A 6000-nucleotide genomic window follows, 5' to 3' on the forward strand; every position below is an offset into this window, starting at 1 on the left:
AATAACCATCATGTTTACACATTGCACACAACACCTCTGCACTTAACCTTTTTTCTCTCAACATGGAGACAGGAGAGCTGTCAGTCAATAAATGTGAAAACAAAGTAACTTGCATTACTTATTTGAAAAAGTAACTTAGATATTTTTGTTTGTAAATTGAAAATGTGATGCGTTACTTTACTAGTTACTTGAAAAAGTAATCTGATTACTTAACTCAAGTTACTTGTAATGCGTTACCCCCAACACTGGTCATAGATATTATCTTTAATTTCACCAGTGATGCATGCACATACTAACTTCAATATACATTCACTAGCCTGAAAAAGCTTATTGCTGCACATGCATGCTTCTTTCTAAGCATTTTACTTTACAACACAGTGACAGATAAATATGCATGAACAAATTTTGAGGAGTGTAGATGGTATCTTTGATTTTGGCACACACAAAAAAATGTACATGCAAATATTTGCATTTTCCAACATATGCATTATGTGTAAGCATGTCACCATGCAAAAACAATGACTCGAACGTGTGCATGCCAAATGCATATGCAGACCTGCAGAACCACTGACTGGGTGACAGTTGTATAGAGAAAATTAACTATTTTTGTTGTCACTACAAATGCATACACACATATGCACACATATATTCCTGTGCAGAGACAATTTTTACATGCACACATGCAGATCCAGACCTCCTGAACTTCTTGAGAGAGTGTCGTAGTTGGTTCCTTTGATATCTGAGAGAATTATTATCACTGTTGCATTGAATCAGCCTGTTCCAGAGCATCTACAGGAAACACAAGTACGCCTTTGTGTCATCTGCACTGTGGATCCCTGTTGCGGCCCACAAATTATTTCACCGTGCTACACTTTAGGAAGGGCAAGTGCATGCACGCTTGTGCTGATCGCATGCCAGAGGCGGAGGGAGGGAGGGAGGGAGTGCACACACGGTTAGCCCTCCTTCTCTCTCTTTCTCTCTCTCCTTGGAGAGTTGAAGCTCTTTGAAGGTGATCTGAGGTAGCGTCGTCTTTGTGGCTTACTGCTCCCCTACCCTCTCCACTTGGGCCTCCAGGGGCCTGAACCCAACCCAGCGTTGGCTCCAAATCCAGGCCCAGGCTTCTCCCAGAGGCCCCAGGCCTCAGGAGGCAGAGAGACATGTTTCTGCTGTAATTGAAGACACCGATGCAAGAAGAACAAGAAGCTATTACAGTAAATGTGTCTAGGAAATGAAAAGATCCGATTTTAATAGCATGTCAAAAGCTTGTGCATGTGTGCAGGACACCTAGATGAGTTATATAAGTTTTTGTTGGTTAAGTTAACAAGAATGAACATGACGGAGTAGTCAGAGAAAGAATTATTTAGCGTGACTCATATTCTTACACTAGCCAACTTGACTTCTGCTTTCAAAAATACTTTATTTGAAGGAATAGTTCACCAAAAATGAAACTTTGGTCTACTTTTATTCACTTTTATGTTGTTCCAAACCCACATGACTTTCTTTCTTTCTTGCTGATGTTTCTTCACATTGTTGATGTTAAACATGGTGTAGTGTCTCTTGAAGAACCATTTTTGAGTTAAGTAAGTTGGTGCCACTATATTAGTTGTCTTTATCTACTATATACCAACATTTAAAATAATCATTTGAAACAATGCACTTATTGTGTGCATACATGTTTTTACATTGCACTTATATTTTAAAAAATACCTACATGTAATTACATCTGTATTAATTTCTGTAATTACATGTATAATTAGACTGTTGACCCATCCCTTACACCTTAACCCACCCTTAACCCTACCCATACCACCAAACCTGTCCCTAACCTTACCTGTATCCCACCTCAACAGTGTTTTGCAACAAAATTTGAACACAAAAAGTACATTGTACTTTTTTTGATGTAAGATTAGGCCACCTAATATAAAGTGGGACCAGTCAGTTTCAGTGAAGAAGAGGCTTTTCAAAAGACTTTAAATATAGCAATAAGCATGTTTTATTATTATTTTCATTTTTTTTTTTTTAGCTTAACAGCACCTTTATGAAACAGAACACTCTCTGTGAACGAAAGAAAGTCATATGGGTGTGGAGCAACACAAGAGTGAGTAAATTATGACATTTTTTTTTTTCCAACTATCCCTTTAAGCAATTTTTGGTTGAACTTCAGACTCCCACATGTCTGTTTCAGATACACAGTTATACACAGTCATTCAACTGTAAGGTGTTAGAGATCTTCAATTTCCCCCTTTTAAGAAAATAAAAACATCTGTCTGCAACATCTGTTGGTGTTAAATAGCACTCATTATTTCGCTATTAAGACAGTAAAAGCTTGATCTTAATGGCTCAGTAATGACAACATGTTCATCTCAGTATAAGCAAGATCAGACTGCAACGATTTAGCAAACTTTTTGTCCATGATTACGAAAAATCAAAAATTCTTCAACACCTGCATCCCATTCCTTTATTTTCCTTTCTCTCTCTCTTTCCCTCTATGATGTTTATTCGTTTCCCATCCTTCCATTTTTTTTTCTTTCCATTACCCCCATATCTCTCTGTACTTCCCCTCCGGGTGCATCTCTCCTCAATAACCCGTCCGACCTGTTTGCTGTCTGACGCATGCACATGCTGCACACACATTCACACCAGTCATGCACATGGGTGCCTATACATCCAGATAAAAAAGAATAATAAATAAAGAGAGATCAAGAAAATATGCATTGCTGTCACCTGAAGGCCAAATAAACTTGGTTTTCCCAGCAGAGGATTTTCACAATTTACAGAGAGGAAATAGGTGAAAGAGTGACATGTAACCTGGAAACTTTCATTTATAAGTGAGCATATACTCACTCTGAAGAGTGCATGAATGTCTCATGAATGCCCATTTCTTATGTTTATTGTGTATTCTTTTTTTCTTGTTTCATGTATTTATGTAAAAAAAGTTAAAAAGTATAAAAATAAATATTAAATAGAGCTCTACTGATAATTTTTTTTTTTTTTTTACACTATTTTACTGACACTATTCACACTATTCTATGTAAATAGAAGTAATGATATTTTTACTAAAGATATGTCTGAGCAATAGTGGGAAAGTTAGTGGAAATTACCTTATCCAACAAATTTGCCTATATACACTAGTGTAAATACATTATAATATTGATCCTATATAGTGTAAATCCATGTATTTGACTGCTTTGTACTATTTATTACATTACAATTCAAAAGTTTGGGGTTGGTAATTTTTTTTATGTTTTTGAAAAGACTTTATTTGATCAAAAATATAGTAAAATATAGTTATATTGTGAAATATGATTACAACTTGTAACTATTTACTACCGTAATATATTTTAAAATGTATGTTTCTTTTGTGGAAACGTGATACATTTCTTTGTTCCTTTTGTTTTCTGAATATAAATGAACAGCATTTATTAATAACAGAAATCCACTGTAACATTATACACACCTTTACTGTCACATTCGATCAATTTAAAGCATTCTTGAAGCATTAATATCTTTTGTTTGAGAGAATAAACAGTGTTTTGAACAGACATTTTAGTCACACTTTAAATTAGGGTCCAATTCTCACAAATAACTAAACATTAACTATGACTTTTGCCTCAATAAACCACTAATTACTTATTAAAAGTTATTAAACTATTAAAACCTATATCCTACATATCCTAAAACCTATTACTATCCTAGTAATGTGCATGTTAAGCAACTAGCTAAAGAGTTAGTTCACCCAAAAATGAAATTTCTGTCATTAATTACTCACCCTCATTCAACACCGGTCATGTTCAGAACACAAATTAAGATATTTTTTGATAAAATCCGATGGCTCAGTGAGGCCTCCATTGACAGCAAGATAATTAACACTTTCAATGCTTAGAAAGCTACTAAAGACATATTTAAAACAATGGGTTAACCTTAACGTTATGAAGCGACGAGAATACATTTTGTGCACCAAAGAAAACAAAATAACGACTTTATTCAACAATATCTAGTGATGGACGCTTTCAAAACACTGCTTCATGAAGCTTTGAAGCTTTACAAATCTATTGTTTCGAATCAGTGGTTCAGAGTATGTATTAAACTGCCAAAGTCATGTGATTTCAGTAAACAAGGCTTCATTATGTCATAAGTGTAATTTCAATGGTTCACGTGACTTTGGCAGTTTGATACACGATCCGAACCACTGATTAGAAACAAAAGATTTAAATATATCTTTAATTCCTTTCTGAGCATTTGAAAGTGTAAAATAACTTGCTGTCAACGGAGGACTCACTGAGCCATCGGATTTTATCAAAAATATCTTAATTTGTGTTCCAAAGATGAACGAAGGTTTTGCAGGTGTGGAACGTCATGAGGGTGAGTAATTAATGATAGAATTTTCATTTTTTGTGAACTAACCCTTTAATAATGAGAATTGGACCCTAAACTAAAGTGTTACTGAGATTTATTTTGGTCACCACATAATTTCCTTATTCTAGCTTTGTAAGGGAACTTTTGTTAAACAAACTTAAGAATAGTGTTCCCTTCCCACCATGAAGGGGTGTAAAAAACGTTGTTCCTTTTCCCTTCATTTCCTGGACTCTTCTCTATTTCTCCTGTACTGTATTCACTTCTCATTGTCATTTTTTATTTGTTTTCATATGGCTGTTTCTTTGTCTAATTCTTTTAGTCTCTCTTTCTCTTTCCCTGTCTGCCTGTATATGTATCTATTATTAGCTGACGTCTTCCCTGGGGATTTCAGCTGCTAAACTCCATATTCATGACACATCACTTGTGGGATTAGCATAGATTTATCCTCTTTGGATCCAGATGGAAAGCTGCCACAGACACGAGAACAGACACACATCAGCAGCATCTACACATGATCAGTTACACGGCTGCATGTGTTCCTTCACACAGCTCTTACGGATCTCACTCTGATTGTGTCCGTCATCGTCTTTATGATGCTAGCTAATGCTATTAGATATTTCATTAGCACTATAGTTACCAGTCAGATTAGTTAACTCGCTATTAGTATTTGTTTAGTTATTATACATTTATTTTGCCTTTGGGGGGGGAAAGTTGCCTTGCAGGACAATTATCAAAAAACTTCTTTGAAGCTCAATATGAACAGCAAGTATTAGAGTGATCAGATTTTTATAGAAAAGAAAAGAGAGAGAGAAAAAAAAAAGTTTACCCTGATGGTTATTTAATTTGTCAAGATCAATGTAAGTGTTGACACACTCATTGTACCGTTGAAGAAGATTTCATCTGTTTTTAATCAAGTGGTCAAAAAGTCACTCCCTTAAATTTAATGTCAGAAGGATTAAATTGTTATTTTAATAGTGAGAAATGGCAAAACTTAGTTAAAACTGGGAAAATGTGGGACAAACAATCAAAGACAATTAAACATTACGAATTTTAGACCAAAGACCACATATAAGTGTTGTTATTGTTAACTTTTTTTTTTTTTAAATGTGTTATATAAAATAAAACACAATACTAAAAATATATATATATATATATATATATATATATATATATATATATATATATATATATATATATATATATATATATATATATATATATATATATATACACACTTGCCAAAACTTTTGGGACGCCTGTTTTTACGTGCACATGAACTTTAATGACATCCTATTCTTAATCCGTAGGGTTTAATATGGAATTGGCCCACCCTTTGCAGCTATTGCAGCTTCAACTCTTCTGGGAAGGCTTTCCACAAGGTTTAGGAGTGTGTTTGTGGGAATTTTTGACCATTCTTCTAGAAGCACATTTGTGAGGTCAAGCACTGATGTTTTGTGAGAAGGCCTGGCTCGCAGTCTCCGCTCTAATTCATCGCAAACTCTGTGCAGGCCAGTCAAGTTCCTCCACATGTCATCCATGTCTTTATGGACCTTGCTTTGTGCACTGGTGCACAGTCATGTTGGAACAGGAAGGGGCCATCCCCAAACTGCTCCCACAAAGTTAGGAGCATGAAATTATCCAAAA

Source organism: Chanodichthys erythropterus, chromosome 20, assembly GCF_024489055.1.
Source record: "Chanodichthys erythropterus isolate Z2021 chromosome 20, ASM2448905v1, whole genome shotgun sequence".
Lineage (NCBI taxonomy): Eukaryota > Metazoa > Chordata > Actinopteri > Cypriniformes > Xenocyprididae > Chanodichthys > Chanodichthys erythropterus.